The sequence below is a fragment of the Primulina huaijiensis genome, chromosome 3 (assembly GCF_012295235.1).
Source record: "Primulina huaijiensis isolate GDHJ02 chromosome 3, ASM1229523v2, whole genome shotgun sequence".
Classification (NCBI taxonomy): Eukaryota; Viridiplantae; Streptophyta; class Magnoliopsida; order Lamiales; family Gesneriaceae; genus Primulina; species Primulina huaijiensis.
The window spans coordinates 22,948,694-22,968,683 of NC_133308.1; the positions used below are offsets into that span (position 1 = coordinate 22,948,694).

General features: G+C 36.2%; 1 pseudogene; it reads left to right on the forward strand.

Moving 5' to 3' along the window:
- The first annotated feature begins 13,888 nt into the window (after nt 1-13,888).
- Nucleotides 13,889-19,934, forward strand: LOC140973819 (putative pentatricopeptide repeat-containing protein At5g37570; annotated as a pseudogene).
- Nucleotides 19,935-19,990: the final 56 nt, after the last annotated feature.

The window sequence follows — 19,990 nt, forward strand, 5'->3', positions numbered from 1 at the left end:
GCTCCTACAGGTTCAAGAGGTGGCTCCCATGCACGTAGCACTTTGCCCCGCATAGCAATTATTTTCGGGTGTTTCTTGCTGGTGACCGGCTCTGATACCATTCTGTCACGTCCAGAGCATGGGCCCGCTTTTACATGACTGCACAATGGGCCCCCTATAGCAACTACTTTATATTCGTCCTCGCTTTACAAAAATGATTAACCCATATTGTTATACAAGTCTTTTGTAAGTCTATTATAAATTCATTTTAAATCTTTAATTTTTATCATGTGGGACAAGGGGTATCACAATCACCCCTCCTTCAGAATGCGACGTCCTCGTCGCGGCCTGACCCCTCAATCCACTGGCTTTGAGAATCTAGAATTGGCTCCTACATGTTCAAGAGGTGGCTCCCGTCATGTAGCACTTTGTCCCGCAGGTTCAAGAGGTGGCTCTCATGCATGTAGCACTTTGCCCCGCATAGAACTTATTTCCGAGTGTTTCTTGCTTTTGACCGGCTCTGATACTATTCTGTCATGCCTCGAGATCGGGCCCGCGCCTACGTGACTGCACAATGGGCCCCCTATAGCAAATACTTCGTATTCGTCATCGCTTTACGAAAATGATTAACTCAAGTTGCTATAGAAGTCATTTGTAAGTCCATTATAAACTTATTTTAAATCTTTAATTTTTACCATGTTGGACAAGAGGTATCATAATCACCCCTTCTTCAGAACGCGACGTCCTCGTCGCGGCCTGACCCCTCAATCCACCGGCGCCGAGAATCTAGAAGTGGCTCCTACATGTTCAAGAGGTGGCTCCCGTCATGTAGCACTTTGCCCCGCAGGTTCAAGAGGTGGCTCCCATGCACGTAGCACTTTGCCCTGCATAGCACTTATTTCCGGGTGTTTCTTGCTGTGACCGGCTCTGATTGATTTCCTCATTGTCTTAATCGAAGCACAAGTGGAGCTCATCTCCAACAATAGTCCTTCGTCATCGGTGTCGAAATCGAAGCACAAGTGGAGAAGAAAGTTGTGCAGCAGGTAAACGATCGTCCGTTTCTTCAGGTACATTAGTTTCAGCTCGATTGATTTCCTCATTGTCTTAAAGCATTGATACTTACGTACAACCGTAAGTGAGGGAAAACAGAGGAGAAAAGTTGATCGACAAGAGTAGAGCTCATCTACGACATTAGTTCATCTTGATATACCTCATCGGTGTGTACATCAGGTCGACAATCGTACCTTTCTACACTTACATTAGTTTTAGCTCGATTGATTTCCTCATTGTCTGTATTCTAATTTTCTGATTCAATTGTTCATAGGAGTACGCAAATGGATGAAAGCATTACTTATGTACAACCGTACGTGAGTGAGGAAAAACAGAGAAGAAAAATTGATCGACAAGAGTAGATATCGATCGAGGTAAATAAGTTATTATCTCAATGTGCAAACTTAATTAAGAATGTGATCAGTACTATAACTTTTGGGCTTAGGTGATTTCTGGTCCAAAGAATGAAGAAATGAGAAAATTTCGAAGAACTAAGCTAGGGTAGGGGACATATGGAATTTGAAATCGTAATATTGATTTTTCACATAGGATAACTATTATCCTACTTATCTTTGCTCAAAATCAGACAAACTCATGCTTTAGCCTCAAATACCAATGTCAAACAGTATAGACCATCCTCAATAACCTAAAACAAACAAATAAAACTATAAGTTGAAATAAGAACAGCCAGTCAAAATTTGCGAAACAAAAATCACGAACTTAGTAATTCATAGTGCAACTGATACTTAAATTTGAAGCTCATCGGAGTATAAGCAAAATGGATATAATTGTAGACGACTTTCTATAAGTGAAAAGCTAACACGAATAAAAAATTGATATGAGATCCTAAACTTATTGAGATAGGATTAGGAACATAAAGCAAGTTTCGTGATCGTACCTCTTCCCGGATACTTTGTAGAATAGGACCACTCCTGCGCGGGATTCCTCGACCCTAATAGAAAATTGTAATGGAGATCCCATATCAATTGTATGAACGAACAAGCATTTAATTCATTAGTGATTTAAATATTTCGAATTTGGACTGAGTTTGGAAGGACACAGATGAAAGTCAAGGGGTTTGACTACAAGTCCATATTAGAATATTCGTTTTAATGCTTATAAAGGTATCTTGTAAAATCATTTCTAACGTAGCAAAAAGACCAGGAAAATTAGAAGCATGAAAGAGGAAGGAATATCTTGTGGTGTAATGCAAACTTGAGGTAAACAGGGGATTTAGTATCATCTTAGAATATCGATGTTTCAATTAGGTGCAAGAAATCACCATAAATAAGTATGAAGATACGAATGAAGTGTTCGAGGAATATGACATAAAAAGAAAATGCTTAAAATTTTCAGTTGCACATTTTCTCTAGCACTAGAGCATCTAACTATGTCAAGCAGGGTACTGGCTTAAGCTCTGCATACTACAAAACAATATAAAGACATGAATTTCAAAAATAAGGCAAGGGTAAAAAACATAATAAGTATATCCTTGGGATGGAGAATTTGCTTGAATAGAACTACTGAATAGTATCTCGTTGATAAAATAAGTAAGTTCAATTAAAATAAATTAAAAATGGAGAAAAAAGTTATAGACGTGTTGCATCAAATAACAATATAAAAAATGAAGAATGAAGAAGAAACCATTTATAAACCTGTATAACCATAATCAAATAGTTTGGAAATGCTACAACAAAAAACATAGCCTTATTCCACATATTTATGTGTTACCCAATTACCCAGCCACTTCATTTTTCGTTAATGTTAAACCTTATTCCTTTTAAAACACACCATGAGACTCAACTCCTTTAATGCCAATTCCCAAATGGAGCCAAGCTTTGAGACACCAATCTATGATCGAATAATATTTTAATTTATATTTTAACACTTACATACACGGCTCTGAATATGTATATAATAATTTTTTTGGATTTGATTAAAATGACAAGCACAAACCTTTCGAACTGAATTAAAATTAAATTTATCTGATGTTGATGGGAACGTGAAGATAACTACTATATACATGTCTATGAAGTTTTGTTCGCAAAACAAAGCAACACGTGGTTCAGCCTTTGTAAAAGACCTACATCCTCCACGGGAGAGCAATGATCAAAACGAGTTACAATACAAGGCTTTCGAGAACAGAAATTTCAACAAAGATTATTTTCCACCAATCTTCTAACTCGTCTGTTCTTCTTTTCTCCCTTGGTTCTCCTCTCTTTCTTGGTTCTTTGATTGTAAGAGAATTCACAGTGTATATCTCCCCTCTGCATGAACCAGCCTTTGTAAATATATCATTCCTGGTGCAGCAGGTCACCTGGTTTCCTTTCATTAGCTAGAGTAGTTATATCCTGGCTCTTCAAGTCAACTTTGTCTTGAGTCCATCACTCTCAACTGTGGCCAAAAACTGAAATAATTGCCAATGCTCTTGCTAATTAAGTAAGCCATATTGGGAGACACTTATTCAACAGTCCGACTCGTTAATTTGTTTTCAAAGATAACATTAATCCTAATGACAATGTGGTGTTGTGTACATCTTATGGTGAATTGGATAAAAATTGCTATGCTCGAATTATATATTCCACACCACGGCAATTTAGCATAGTGTATGCTTTGGAGATTAATTGAAACTCTTTAGCTCTGTTTTTTATTGAATGAATTTCAGTCATCATTGCTTTTCTTGTTACAATGCTTCATCACTATTCATCTTAACACAGTTGGTAGACATTTTGATTGATAGAGGCAAAGAAGAATGAATCTGGCATGTTTACTCCTTATTCCTTTCATTGTGGGACGAGGTGAGTAGGGATGTCAATAGGTCCGGGTTTTACCCAGGCCCGCAATGGACCCGCCCTAGACGGGGCGGGTTTGAGTATACTAGATGGATCATGGAGCGGGTCTCGGATCCAATTTTTGAGACCCGTCTGGGTATGGGGAGGGTCATGGGTCCTATAATACCCGCCCCATATACGTGGATATAAATTGATGTGCTCGCGAATATGGTTGTGAGGTGAGGTGGAATGTAAATAAATCACATTTTTATTTTGTTATTTTACTTTCATTTTAATTTTGTTACTGTACTTTCTCTCTTTAAATTACATTTTTTTACGGTTTTAAATTACATTTTTATTTTTTCAATGTATTTTCTCTCTTTAATTTTGTACGTAATTCTTCAAGTAATTTACTAACTTGTCCCACCATTCTTGATGAAGAGGAAGATGATTATTAAGAATGTGTCTGAAAGATTTCTTACTCGCTGATTTTACATTGATCTGTTTAAAGGATGTCAATACTTTTTTTTTGGAGAGCTAGTAACTCTTTTTTATGCAATTCATTATGCCGTGAAAATATTTTGCTTGTTATTATTAAGTGTGGTCGAACACATGAATTAGTTTTCTATCGTGTTGTATTTAGAGGTTTGTTTGTTTCATAATTCAGTCATGTGGTAAAAATATTATTGTTTTCATTTTAAAAAAATTCGGGTCTCACGGGTCTACCTAGCTCCATTTCGTATTCGGGGTGGGGTGGGCCCGAAAATATTTAACCGGTGTAGGGCGGGAAATGGGTCAAAGTTTTCTTCATGGGACGGGTCTTGGGTTTAGCCATATCCGCCCCATTGACATCTCTAGAGGTGAGTTATGAATATCGGTCAGCAATTAATTAATCTCTTTTTGATTGTCAGAGGCAAAGACATTTTTGTTGTTAGAATTTTATTAAATAAGAGGAAATTTCAAATTTCATCATATGAGGCCATTTTTAATCTGCAGGGAACTTTAAACGTTTTAAAAAGATAGCATCGTCTGAAAATGAAAATAATATCCATGACGGCGTAGATAAAAAGAATGAGAATATCCCGAAGCATGTGGATAAAAAAATCAGATATATTCCAGACGAAATTATCATCCACATTTTAAACTACTCTGACGCACGATCGATCTTAAATTCTTCTTTAATGTCAAGGCATTTCAAAGAACTTGCTGTTCAAATCGAACACATTTATGTGGAAAACCCCTATGCAATTGGCATTCGAGAACATGGAGTCCATGTTTGGCCAAGAGGACTCCAAAATTTTCTGAGATAATTTTCCCGAAATAATTTTCTCGAATTCGATTTGTTGAGGTTAAGTTATCTAGCGATACTCCAAATCCCAACCCTGAACTCATTATTCGCTTGAAACGTGGTCCGCAAGGGTCCATCTTCTTATTTGCGCAAAAGTTATTCGTTCTTCTGACGACGAGGGTGAGTGCAATCTTTTCGACGTGACACTTGAAAATTTAGCTCCCGTCTCTGCTTTGATGGAAGATAAGAAGCTCGATATTTATCCGTGGACTCGATACATAGCAGGGATCGTGAGGTTTCTTCCAAATTTAGAGGAACTTACCGTAGTCGATTCTAGTAGGCAGGGTCCAATGATTATAGATGGAGCCTTCGTCGATTTTCTGAGAGGGAACTCGCCATCCCTAAATGTGACAGTTGAAATGAAAATGTGGATGTCACATCATGTGAAGATGCCATTCTCTGGTTATGTACTGAAGGATGTGACTGTGGCTTTGGTGAGACTAAATGAGGTTTCAGATGAATCAGTAATGCAAAGCTTTTGTGAAGAACGAGAATATTGCCAAGCTGTCACGAGGCTAATTACCAAATATGCTTTTGTATAGAGAAAAATGAATTTCACTTTTTCGTCCAATTGCAGATTCTGAAAACATTTATTTTCTGTTGAAACCTTTGAAACCCTGCAAATGATTTACTCTAAGCATCAAAATTTATCGCAAACCTCCATTGCTTCATAAGGTGTTTCTCACTTAACATGCAATTAAACCTATAGCAACTACTTCGTATTCGTACTCGTTTTACAAAAATGATTAACTCAAGTTCCTATAGAAGTCATTTGTAAGTCTATTATAAACTCATTTTAAATATTTAATTTTACCATGTCGGACAAGAGGTATCACAATCACACCTCTTTCAGAACAAGACGTCCTCGTCGCGGCTTGACCCCTCGATCCACCGGCGTCGAGAATCTAGAGATGGCTCCTACAGGTTCAAGAGATGGCTCGCGTCATGTAGAATTTAATCCTGTAGGTTCAAGAGGTGACTCCCATGCACGTAGCACTTTGTCCTGTCTTGCATTTATTTCTCGGTGTTCCTTACCGGTGACCGGCTTTAATACCATTCTGTCACGTCCTGAGCCCGAGCCCGAGCACAAGCCCGAGCACGCGCCTACGTGATTGCAGAATGGGCCCCTATAGCAACTATTTTGTATCCGTCCTCGGTTTACGAAAATGATTAACCCAAGTTGTTATTGAAGCACATTGTAGTCCATTATAAACTCATTTTAAATTTTTAATTTTTACCATGTGGGACAAGAGATATCACAATCACCCATCCTTCAGAACGCGACGTCCTCGTCGCGTCATGACCCATTGATCCACCAGTGTCTAGAATCTAGAGATGGCTCCTACAGGTTCAAGAAGTGGCCCCCATGCACGTAGCACTTTGCTCTGCATAGCACTTATTTCCGGGTGTTTATTTCCGGTGATCGGCTCTGATACGATTCTGTCATGCTCCGAGCCCGAGCCCGAGCCCGAGCCCACGCCTACGTGACTGCACAATGGTCCCTCTATAGTAACTAATTCGTATTCGTCCTCGCTTTACAAAAATGATTAACCCAAGTTGCTATAGAAGTTCTTTGTAAGTCTATTATAAACTCATTTTAAATTTTTAATTTTTACCATGTTGGACAAGGGGTATTACAATCACCTTTCCTTCAGAACGCGACGTCCTCGTCGCGGCCTGACCCCTCTATCCACCGGCACCGAGAATCTAGAAGTGGCTCCTACATGTTCAAGAGGTGGCTCCCGTCAAATAGCACTTTGACCAGCATGTTCAAGAGGTGGCTCTCATGCACATAGCACTTTGTCCCGTATAATACTTATTTCTCAGTGTTCCTTGTCGGTGACCGACTCTAATACAATTCTGTCACACCCTGAGCTCGAGCCGAGCATGCACCTACATGACTGCAAAATGGGCCCTTATAACAACTACTTTGTATTCGTCCTCGCTTTACCAAAATGAATAACCCAAGTTGCTATAGACGTCCATTGTAACTCATTATAAAATCATTTTAAATATTTTATATTTACATGTGGGACAAAGAGAATCACAATCACCCATCCTTCAGAACGCGACGTCCTCGTCGCGGCCTGACCCATCAATCCACCAGTGTCGAGAATCTAGAAGTGGCTCCTACAGGTTCAAGAGGTGACTCCCATGCACGTAGCACTTTGCCCCGCATAGCAATTATTTTAGGGTGTTTCTTGCTGGTTACCGACTCTGATACCATTCTGTCACGTCCAGAGCGCGGGCCCGCTCCTACATGACTGCACAATGGGCCCCCTATAGCAACTACTTCGTATTCGTCCTCGCTTTACAAAAATTATTAACCCATATTGTTATACAAGTCCTTTGTAAGTATATTATAAATTCATTTTAAATCTTTAATTTTTATTATGTGGGACAAGGGGTATCACAATCACCCCTCCTTCAGAACGCGACGTCCTCGTCGCGGCCTGACCCCTTAATCCACCGGCGCTGAGAATCTAGAAGTGACTCCTACATGTTCAAGATGTGGCTCTCGTCATGTAGCACTTTGTCCCGCAGGTTCAAGAGGTGGCTCTCGTGCACGTAGCACTTTGCCCCGCATAGAACTTATTTCCGGGTGTTTCTTGCTTTTGACCGGCTCTGATACTATTCTATCATGCCCCGAGATCGGGCCCGTACCTACGTGACTACACAATGGGCCCCCTATAATAACTACTTCGTATTCGTCATCGCCTTACGAAAATGATTAACCCAAGTTGCTATAGAAGTCATTTGTAAGTCCATTATAAACTTATTTTAAATCTATAATTTTTACCATGTTGGATAAGAGGTATCACAATCACCCCTCCTTCAGAACGCGATGTCCTCGTCGCGGCCTGACCCCTCAATCCACCGGCTGAGAATCTAGAAGTGGCTCCTACATGTTCAAGAGATGGCTCCCGTCATGTAGCACTTTGCCCTCCAGGTTCAAGAGGTGGCTCCCATGCACGTAGCATTTTGCCCTGCATAACACTTATTTCCGGGTGTTTCTTGCTGTGACCGGCTCTGATACTATTCTGTCATGCCCCGAGCTTGGGCCCGTGTCTACGTGACTGCACAATGGACCCCTATAGCAACTACTTCGTATTCGTCCTCGCTTACAAAAAAGATTAACCCAAGTTGCTATAGAAGTCCTTTGTAAGTCCATTATAAACTCATTTTAAATCTTTAATTTTTACTATGTTGGACAAGGGGTATCACACATTGTCTGTAAGTATTAATAGTAGTATGCAAATGGATGAAAGCATTACTTATGTACAATCGTACGTGAGTGAGGAAAAACAGAGAAGAAAAATTGATCGACAAGAGTAGATATTGATCGAGGTAAATAAGTTATTATCTTAATGTGCAGACTTAATTAAGAATGTGATCAGTACGACAACTTTTGGGCTTAGGTGATTCCTGGTCCAAAGAATGAAATAAACTTTTCTTAGAAATAAGAAAATTTCGAATAACTAAGCTAGGGTAGGGACATATGGAATTTGAAATCGTAATATTGATTTTTCACATAGGATAACTATTATCCTACCTGTCTTTGCTCAAAATCAGACAAACTCAGGCTTTAGCCTCAAATACCAATGTCAAACAGTATAGACCATCCTCAATAACCTAAAACAAACAAATAAAACCGTAACTTCAAATAAGAACTGCCAGTCAAAATTTGTGAAACAACAATCACGATCTTAGTAATTCATAGTGCAACTGATACTTAAATTTGAAGCTGATCAGAGTAAAAGCAAATGGATATAATTATAGATGATTTTCTATAAGTGGAAAAGCTAACATAGATAAAAGTTTGATATGGGAGCCTAAACTTATTTACATAGCATTAGGAACATAAAGCAAGTTACGAGGTCGTACCTCTTCCCAGATACTTTGTAGAATAGGACCCTAACAGAAAATTATAATGGAGATCCCATATCAATTGTATGAACGAACAAGCTTTTAATTCATTAATGATTTAAAGCTTTCGAATTTGGACTGAGTTTGGAAGGACACAGATGAAAGTCATGGGGTTTGACTACCAGCCCATATTGGAATATTCGTTTTAATGCTTATAACGGTATCTTGTAACATCATTTCTAACGTAGCAAAAAGGCAAGGAAAATTAGAAGCAGGAAAGGGGAAGGATCTTGTGCTGTAATGCAAATTTGAGGTAAACAGGAGATTTAGAATTTCAGTTGCACATTTTTCTCTCAGCACCAGAGCATCTGACTATGTCAAGCAGGGTACTAGCTTAAGCTCTGCATACTACAAAACAATATAAAGACATGAATTTCATAAATAAGGCAAGGGTAAAAGGCATAATAATTATATCCTTGGGATGGAGAATTTGTTTGAATAGAACTACTGAATAATATCATGTTGATAAAATAAGTAAGTTCAATTAAAATCAATTAAAAATGGATAAAAAAATTATAGACGTGTTGCATCATATAACAATATAAATAAACCATTTATAAACGTGAAGATAACTGTATACATGTCTATGAAGTTTTATTCGCAAAACAAAGCAACACGTTGTTCAGCCTTTGTAAAAGACCTACATCCTCCACGGGAGAGCAACAATCAAAACGAGTTACAATACAAGGTTTTCAAGAACAGAAATTTCAACAAAGATTCTTTTCCACCAATCTTCTAACTTTTTCTGTTCTTCCTTTCTCCCTTGGTTCTCCTCGCTTTCTTGGTGCTTTGATTGTAAGAGAATTCAGAGTGTGTATCTCCCCTCTGCATGAACCAACCTTTGTATATATATCGTTCCTAGTGCAGCAGGTCACTTGGTTTCCTTTCATTAGCTAGAGCAGTTATATACCTGCTTTTCAAGTCAACTTTGGCTTGAGTCCATCACTCACAACTGTGGCCACAAACTGAAATAACTGCAAATGCTCTTGCTAATTAAGTAAGCCATATTGGTAGACACTTATTCAATGGTCTGACTCGTTAATTTGTTTTCAAAGATAACATTAATGCTAATGACAATGTGGTGTTGTGTACATTGTATGGTGAATTGGATAAAAATTTCTATGCTCGAATTATATTCCACACCACGACAATTTAGCATAGTGTATGCTTTGGAGATTAATTGAAACTCTTTAGCTCTGTTTTTGATTGAATGAATTTCAGTCATCACTGCTCTTCTTGTTACAATGCTTCATCACTATTCATCTTAGCGCAGTTGGTAGACATTTCGATTGTAGAGGCAAAGAAGAATGAATCTGGCACGTTTACTCCTTACTCCTTTCATTGTGCGACGAATTGAGTTATGAATATCGGTCAGCAATTAATTAATCTCTTTTTGATTGTCAGAGGCAAAGACATTTTTGTTGTTAGAATTTTATTAAATAAGACTAAATTTCATCATAGGAGGCCATTTTTAATGTGCAGGGAACTTTAAACGTTTTAAAAAGATAGCATCCTCTGAAAATGAAAATAATATCCCCGACGATGTGGATGAAAAGAATGAGAATATCACGGAGCATGTGGATAAAAAGATCAGATATATTCCAGATGAAGTTATCATCCACATTTTAAACTACTCTGACGCATCGATCTTAAATTCTTCTTTAGTGTCGAGGCATTTCAAAGAACTTTCTGTTCAAATCGAACTCATTTATGTGGAAAACCCCTATGCAATTGGCATTCGAGAACATGGAGTCCATGTTTGGCCAAGTAGACTCCAAAATTTTCTGAGATAATTTTCTCGAATTCGATTTGCTGAGGTTAAGTTCTCCTGCGGTACTCCAAATCCCAACCCCGAATCCATTATTCGCTTGAAACGTGGTCCGCAAGGGTCCATCTTCTTATTTGCGCAGAAAGTTATTCCTTCTTCTGACGACGAGGGTGAGTGCAGTCTTTTCGATGTGACACTTGAAAATTTAGCTCCCGTCTCTGCTTTGCTGGAAGATAAGAAGCTCGATAGTTGTCTGTGGACTCGATACATAGCAGGGATCGTGAGGATTCTTCCAAATTTAGAGGAACTTACCGTAGTCGATTCTAGTAGGCAGGGTCCAATGATTATAGATGGAGCCTTTGTCGATTTTCTGAGAGGGAACTCGCCATCCCCAAATGTGACAGTTGAAATGAAAATGTGGATGTCACGTCATGTGAAGATGCCATTCTCTGGTTCTGTACTGAAGGATGTGATTGTGGCTTTGGTGAGACTAAATGAGGTTTCAGATGAATCAGTAGCGCAAAACTATTGTGAAGAACGAGAATATTGCCAAGCTGTCACGAGGCTAATTACCAAATATGCTTTTATATAGGGAAAAATGAATTTCACTTTTTCGTCCAATTGCAGATTCTGAAAACATTTATTTTTTGTTGGAACCTTTGATACCTAGTTTTGTCACATGTCTATTATACTTTGTAGTTATTAGAATATTCCAAATTCTTGTTAACTGTTGTGATTGTCTTGACGAAGTTACTCGATTTCTTCTTTTATATATGCAAGTCATTCTGTTAATTATACTTAAGACATCTCCTACTAGAAAGTGGAATCGATGGGCATATTTTAATTACTAAAATTAGTCATTGTTTACACAATCCCATTTGTCTAGTCCTCTACGATGTTTAATAAATTAAATGATCTAAAATTTTAAACATTTTTAGTCTGTTTCAATTCTTAGATTAAAAAATATTACAGTTTTCATATTAAATCTTTTTTTTAAGACCATCCAAAAATGATGAATATTACGGAGATAATCTTACTTAAGAGTATATAATAATTTGTAAATAACCACAGTCATGCACTAACAGTAATCCACTCAAGATAAGAATTAACATGACATGGGTAGGAAAAATTTATGTAGAGTAAAAACATGAAAATATACAAATACGTACGCGAAACACCAAAAGTTCTTGTGCTGAGGAGGACCCCAGAAATACCAACAAGAATATGATCATATTTTGTCCCCGGAGAAGCATTCTCTACGGCTAGGAGAAAGTCAACGAACGGCACTCAGACTCTCCCAAGTTTCTTGACGGAAGAGGTGCCAACAATAAAGCTAAAAGAACAGCCAGCCATAGAGAAGAAATAATCCTCTCCTGGATTCAAAACTTCATTATTTAGTACAATTTTACACTGTTCATGATATGACCATTCTTACACAATTATTCATCATAAAAAGTCAAAAAACGATAACTTTAGAAGAGTTCGTTTGTCGTTGAATAAATTATTTTGAGAAATTGTGCAAAAGAATGTGTATTTTCTTTAATTTAACTTATGGTTTATTTTGAATATGATATTCCATTGGTGTATATTTTAAATAATATTTGTTGTGAATAAACTATTTTGATATTATGTAAAACATTCTTTCTAATGTGTAGTTTTTTTAATTATGTTATGGTTTACTTTGAATATGATATTAGATTAGTTTATATTTAAATAATATTGGTTGAGTATTTAGGGAGTAAAATCAAGTATTTGTGAACTCAAATTAGATACGCTTTGTACCAATTTAAGTATCATATTTTAACTTCACAAATGACACCATCAAAATTCACTAGATATTACTTGAAATTATATTTTTTTACATCCCAAAATAATCAAAATTGATTTTTAAAAAGGTAAAATTAATTATATGTTGGATCAAATTAGATACTATTTGTACCAATTTAGGTATCATATTTTTGAATTTGAGTATATAAAGAATAAAATAAAGTATTTGTGGACTCAGATTATGTCTTATTTGTATTAATTGAAGTATCATATTTTTACTTCACGAATGTCATCATCAATTTCACTCAATATTAATTTCAACTATATTTTGACATTCCTAAATAATTGGATATGAGTAAGAGAGTAAAATCAAGTATTTGTATACTCGAATTAGATATTTTTTGTACCAATTTAGGTATTATATTTTAACTTTACGATGACATCATCAAAACTCACTTAATATTATTTGAAACTCAAATATTTTCCTACACATTTGGAGTATTCAAATAGCCAAATCAAAGATCTGAAATCCCAAAATAGATATGTTATCGGTCAAAATAAGTACTTTTTTTTTATTTCATGATGAGTGAGAAACTGTGTTTTTCAAAAATTAGATGATATGAATAAGTCATATTAACATATTTTCAATGAAAAGACCAACAATTACTGAATTTATGGTGATTGCTCGAAGATCCAATATTTTCTTATATATTTGGAGTATTTAAAGAGTCAAATCAAGCATATATAACTCCAAAATAATTATTTTGTAGGTCAAAATAAATAATTGATCTAAATTCATGATGAATTATGAACTATGTTTTTTTATAAATAAAATGATATGAATAAGTCATGCTAATGCATTTTTCATGAAAAGACAAAAAAAATATTGAATTTGTTGTGATTACTCGAAAAAACAGTATTTTCTTATACATTTGGAGTATTGAAAGAGTGAAATCAGGTATCTGAAATCTCATAATAGTATTTTGTATGTCAAAATAAGTATTTACGGTTATTTCATGATAATTGAGAAACACTATTTTTTAAAATTATATTTTAAATGGGGAAGACATGTGTAATTTTTGTAGATAAAATAATATATTTATTTAAATAATAAAAAAATAGAAATAAAAATTTGGGTTTGTAGGAAATTAAAACTACATGCGTTGCATTGGCAGATTGTTTAATTAAAACTATCTTTCATAAATTTACACTTTATTTTTTCAATGAATGTTTAAATAATATTTGAGATGGGGAGTAAATTTTTTTAAAAAAGATTCGTATAAAATGTAAAAGGAAATTTTGTTTGAACAACTGAATTCGTGGAAACTTGACCATCCCAAGTCCCAACCTTATTTACTTGTTGAATTACAATGATGATGGTTGGATCTTAGTCATATTTTATTTTGGGATTTTTGGTTGGGTTGTGTTGTGGGGAGACTGGGAGATACTACTTTCTTGTATTTGACCAGGTGATGCTTTGTATTCGATTTGTTACGCAATGGATCGACAAAGCGTTGAGAAATGGGAGTTTTTAATGTTGGTTTAAGGTTTTGTTTCAGTGTAAAAATTGAAATTTTGTGGGAGTACGATGATTGTGGCAATCCATCGTTAGCTGCGTTGCCCCTTCTGAAAGCCTGCAAAACGGTCAAAGATCTCCACCAGGTTCATTCTCACATCACCCACAGAAGTTACGATCAAGATCATTTCTTAATCACCTTGTTCATTTCACTCTGCAAAAGCATAATGCCCACCAATCTCTTTTATCTCACCAGCCTTTTCGTCTGCATTTCCGATCCAAATATTTACCTTTGGAACACCATGATGAAAGCGCCGTGTGAGAATATTTCCCTTAATGATTGTTTTTTGCTTTTTAGGAGGATGAGAAGGGAGTTAAATGTAGCTCCGGATGAATATATATTTACTTCTTTGATTAAGGGATGCACTGTTAATTTGGGTCTCAGGGAGGGAAGGGTTGTTCATGGGGTGGTGTTGAGGTGTCGAAGTGAACGCGATGTGTTTGTTGGTCCAGCTTGATCGATTTTTATGGCAAATGTAGGGAGATTGAATGTGCAAGTAAGTTGTTTGATGGAATGCGTATAAAAAACGAGGCTTCTTGGACTGCGATGATGGCAGGCTATTTGAATTTTGGGGACCTAGAAGCTGCAAGACATGTGTTTCATAAAATGCCGAAGTGGAATGAGGAGGCTTGGAACTCGATAATTAAGGGGTTGGTGAAGTTTGGTGATTTGAACTGTGCAAGAAAGCTTATTGACATGATGCCTTCCAAGGATGAGGTTTCATTTACAACTTTAATTGATGGATATGCCAAAGTGGGTGATAATGCAGCTGCAAGGGCGTTGTTCGATGAGTTACCTAAAAAGGATTTGGTTTCATGGTCTACTTTGATCTTAGGGTATGTCCAAAATGGAAAGCCTGGTGCGGCCGTGAATGTTTTTGGTGAAATTTTGTCTGCTGATGTGAAACCTGATGAATTTGAAATGATGAGCTTAATGTCTGCTTGTTCCCAATTGGGGTCCTTTGAGCTTGCAAAATGGATTGAATCATATATGAGCAATGGTTCCTTTGACCTTAAAAGACCTCATGTTGTTGCAGCTCTTGTTGATAAATATGAAGAGAACAACTATTTTGTTCGAGGAGATGCCTAGACGTGACGTGATTTATCTATGTTCCATGATACAGGGATTTAGCACTCAAGTAGTGGTGCTCAAGCAGTGCGGTTGTTTAACAGGATGTTGGATGAAGGCTTAGGACCTGATGCCATGGCCTTCATAATTATCTTAACAGCTTGTAGCCGCGCTGGCCTTGTTGATGATGGATGCCATTACTTTGACCTGATGATTCGAGAATACTCTTTTAATCCATCTCCTGATCATTTTGCGATTATGGTTGACATTCTGGGAAAATTAGGAAAGCTCAAGGCTGCTTACGAGCTCATACGGTCAATGCTGGTTGAGTCTCATGCTGGTGCTTGGGGTGCTCTTCTTGGGGCTTGCAGGCTGCATCGTGGTATTGATCTGGGTGAGGACGTAGCCCATAGACTTTTTTGAATTTGAGCCTCGGAGTGCTGGTAACTTCGTGCTTTTGTCCCACCTGTATGCAGAAGCTGATAGATGGTTGGATATATTTCATTTCAGAGACAAAATGAGAGACAAAGGACTTCGAAAACTTCCTGGTTACAGTTATTTTGAGCCAGTTACCCCAGTTTGATCCTAATATTCTTGAGTTTGGCAGCGTTATTGCATGAAATCAAACGATGTTCAGATTTTAAATTTCTCTTTTGGTTGCTGCTCAGTTTGTTGTCAAAACATATATTTTAACTGGCCTGCCTTTGGCGATGGAATTGCGGTCATTTGTTGGACATGCAATTTTTCCATTTGAGCACTAGGGCCTAATCTGAACAATACATTTCGGAGAGGACGTGAACAAAAGACTTAATGATTGGTTTTATACGTCCAGAAATTTTGTGCATTGGTTTTTAATTTGAGAACTTGAACCAGGGCTGCAAAATGAAGTTGGCTGGAGAAGTTTCAGCTGCTAATGTTCTGTGCTAGCTTGTTACCAACATTCTTTGGCAAGTTTAGCTGTATAGATGCTGCTAAATATTTCTTCGGGAACAGTTCTTCGGTAAGATTATGTAAGGAAGCACCAGGCGGGAAAACTAAATAAAATTAGAGCTTTCTGATGTTTCAACAATCTAAAATATTTTCATCGTGCCTCCTCCTACCTTCAAGAATTTTGTTGAATGGACTGAAACAGATATCATGGGCAAGAAAATTCATTTTATCACATGTTTGAATACAAGAGAAGCAACAAACATCACAATTTCGCACTAAAACTTGATTCTTGTGTACCTTGATCGGGCGGCTAAGTGTGCCTCATCGATTGGCAATTCTACATGGTCAGGTTGCTTGCTTTTATTGATACAGCCTTTGCTCAGGTCTATTATTTACTCTTGAATGACTTTCAGCGTAACACTCAATATATGCAATTGATGGCATCTTTGAATTTAGTCTTATGTGCCTACCAATTACCCACTGTTGCTCGTTTTGATTTTGTTGAATTCTAATTGATTGACCAATGTAATTTCCCATAACTAAATAATATGAGGCCAAAATGTGTGAAGGCCTTCGGATTTACGGTATATATTATTTATCTCTTTGAATTTGTACTAGCTTATGGATAAAATTAAAGCTTATTTATTAAACGAATGACAATTGGGCTAGAACTTTATATGAATTGAACTCTTGAATTATATTAGTCTATTCCTGAATTGCTAATATGCATCAAAGAATTAATGAAGCTCTTGATTTATTATTCTGTCGTTACCGGTTTGGACAGTATTGAGCTATGACGCAATAGAAATTATTATAATAAATTGCAATGTTGGGAGGATTGACGCTTGTCTGTAGCGTTGTGAAATTAGTGTAAAGTTGTCCCTTCATTATTTGAAAACTCAGACATTTTTTGGAGCCATTCTAAAATGATGTTACATTCTGATACCTTAACCATAATTTTATTAGTTGGAACTTGGAAATGATTGAAACTATGTCGCAATATATTGATATGTGGTATTAAAATTATCCTATGCTTATTTTTAGATCTGAAATTATGTTGAGGCAGTGTTATATTAACATTTTGATAGAAATCAGGTAGCAGTTGATAACCATGTATCAGTATTTTATGTTACTAGGTACGTTCATTTTCAAATCAAGTACAATAATTTATTTTACGGTAAGTATTATCACTAAGAAATGTATTGTGCTAGTAATTGACCAGATGTGATTAGAAAGATTGCATGATCGGTAAATAACTAAATACATGAGTTTTGTATCCGAGTGGCATGTATATAGCAGTAATTATGAGACCAAAGATATAGGAATGGATGATATGATTGTTGATTTGGTAGAAACAGTGGGTTGTTATCTTGCGAGAATCAATGGAGTATAATTAGCCAGTGAATGATATAACTGACTTGATATGATGATGATGTCATGCGGTTCATTTTGGTCAGGCGGTGGATGATGTATCTAGTTGATTGTTATATTTGTCAGGAACTGGGTGATGCATTTGGTGCTACATGATGATTTTGTGATTCTAACCAGGGGACCATATATTGGGGTATGAGTTGTTAACGTGGATGTGTTTTTAGTCGCATATATTGATTGTGATTATGATGGTTTGTGATAAACAGAGGCATGAGATTATTATTGTTGGTTTCACGGCACAGATAATTGGCTTACGGTCCTTCGTGTGATGTTATAGCTAAATAATGATTGAAGTTACTTTAATCTCTTATATGAGTTGATAATTGGCTTACAATCCATGTGATGTGTTAGTTAAATAATGATTGATATTACTCTAATGTCATGATATGAGTTGATAATGGGCTCCATGTTGTGTTAGCTGAATAACGATCTAAATTACTCTAATGTCAGGATATGAGGTGATAATTGGCTTACGGTCTTTTTTGTGATGTGTTAGCTAAATAATTATTGAAGATGATATCAGGATATGAGTTCATAATTGGCGTACGGTTCTTCGTGTGATATTTACAATTGTTTAGTTCATGTATAGAATTGGTTAGTTGTGTGGTTAGTGCGAGATCGAAGGAGTACTGCATTAGGTGGTATCGGAGCAGTGGTTAGATGTCTGGGATGATTAAGATCTTCGGTTTAGGTGTTGGAGGTCAATATTAATTGTGCATATCTATACAGTTATATGGTCTTCTCATGAGAAACATGTTTATTGAATTCTTTACTTGTGTTTTGTGTGTTCAATGTGGTGACTTGATACAATAAATGTCTGTATTATCATTGACCGTTGAAATTGCAAGATGATAGTTAAAAACACGAAGAGATGGTAAACTGTCTCTTGCTACTTGTGTATGTGACTAGCATGATATTCTATTTTGGGTTGTGTGAGTTTAGTCTTGTCCATTGTGTCTAGATAATGTGGCCAGTTAAGATGATGTTATTTCTGCTATTAAAGGTAATTGTATGCTACTGAGGTGTATGAGAAATTCTTGTACTATATGGGTGGTGGTACTTGATAATGACTGAAACATATCGAATTATTTTCTCATCATATGGATACTAACTTTCTGGAGATATCGGATATTCTAAGGTTGCCAATATGTGCTTATGCTTATTTTACATATGAGGTTCTGACCCAATGAATTATATAAATTAGGTGGTGTTGAATATAGATAATGATGTGGATTCCTGAAATCATGATGTCAATTCCCACGTGTTGTAGTAATGGCCGAGATGATATGCTCAGGTGTTAAGGTGTGGTTTCATCATACGGAAACTCCATAGGTAGTAAGTAACATAATTGCGAGAGTTTATATTGTATAACATTTTTTCATATATATGAAGATTTATGATAACTAAATTGTACCATATGATTTGTATAATGGTGTTTGGTGAAATGATATGTAATCTTCTAAAAATTCCCGATCATGATGATGATAGCATGGTTATTTGGTTATTGACTTTTGAAAGAACATGTTTATCTGCTACAAGGTCAGAAATATTGATTTTATGGAGGGATCTTATGGAATGATGATGATAGTATGTTGATCTTGATTTTTATTGAGTTATTAATTGATCTATTGATAACTAAAGTTAACTTTATTTTGTTTTAGCGTAGCTAGTAACGTGAGTTTGATCTGTTTGCTTTAGTGACATCTTTGTGAAATGATATAGTGAGTGATGACTGTTATTTATTATGTTAGTCGAATTTGTTGAGAAATTTGAGTGAAAACTTTTAACAAAATTTTGGCTTCAGTTCTTTTTTGTTCCTTTAATCTCTAGAAACATTATTTTGTGGTTCGTGGTGCATGTTGGATGCTTTTTTCCTAACCGCAATTCGTGTTGGTTTTATGTTTTCGAATATTAAGGGTTTGAAAGCTTGAGTTCCTTTCAACTTCTGCTATTGATTTTTGGTGTGATACATTGAATTCGAGTGGAATAATGTTTTTTTTTTATGATTATTGGTTCAAGTGTTCACTTTTTGGTGGTTTGATTCATATGGGTTTCTATTGATTAGGATGATTTGAAATTTGGGATTGGGATGATGAGAAGTATGAAATAATAAATGGATGGTGGCATTGATTTTATCCAGTGGCTTGAAGAGAAGATTCTGGGATGTTTTCTGATCTTGATCGTGTTTGTGCTGTTCAAGTTATTGGCATCAGTTTGGCGAGTTGAATGTCTTTAGTCAAGGAGTACCGATGTTTTCGTATTTCTTATTCACTTGTATTGAATTTGAAAGACTGCAATAATCTCAAATAGGGCTTTGTAAGCAGATTTATCTGAGAATGTTCCCTGAGACATCAAACATCATCACGTTTTCTAA